This window comes from Corylus avellana, chromosome ca5 (genome assembly GCF_901000735.1).
Source record: "Corylus avellana chromosome ca5, CavTom2PMs-1.0".
Lineage (NCBI taxonomy): Eukaryota > Viridiplantae > Streptophyta > Magnoliopsida > Fagales > Betulaceae > Corylus > Corylus avellana.
The window spans coordinates 20,952,403-20,953,268 of record NC_081545.1 but is presented as its reverse complement, the minus strand read 5'-3'; positions in this window follow the sequence as shown (position 1 = coordinate 20,953,268).

Genomic DNA, 866 nt, shown 5'->3' with positions numbered 1-866 from the left:
AAGGGCACATAGTAGATAACCACCAATCTTACCACCTCATTGCAACTGGCTTATTCCTGGCATGAAATTGGGAATGTCCACATAAAGTTAGAAGGAGCATGGCATTATCTGACACCCATCGACGATTGTAGGACGGAAAGAATGCAATGCCACTACCCTCGCATTGTCATACCTCACTAAAGGACATTAACCAAGTGCCATGCTAGGACATGGTATTGCCCAATGATTAAGCACCACATGGAAAATGCCATATATAGCGAGAGGCCCTCTGCGTATGTAGGAAAAGGGTTGCCATTCCAGGTACATTCATTCTTTCAATACATTTGTTATCCCACCACTGCAAACCTTATGCTTAGAGCTTCCCACCACTGCAAACCTTATGCTTAGAGCTTCTAACTGACTGAAGTATTAGAGGTATCCCTCTCCGACACACTTGACAAGTTTTCGTACTAACTTATACTTCATTTTGTAAGGCTTCTTGACTTGATGTTGAGCATATGATTTACTACATCATCACATTACAAGAATTATATTGATTAAATTTAAGAAATAAGTCATATCTCAAATTTAGCATAGAGAATTGATAGAGGATCCTTTTACCGATTGCATTATGAATTAGGGATGTCAATGCGGGCGATTAGAAACCGCCCGCTAACCGCTTAACCGCATTAACCGCTAACCGCCTAACCGCTAACCGCCGTTTTATATAATATATTTTTATAATTATAATTATAATAATATTTATACATATAACATAATCACTTGATCATTAAATCACTTTTTTTTTTTTAGATAATTAAATCACAATTTGAGTATTACTATATTATCACTATAATTTATATGATTATATCACATGATTAATTGAT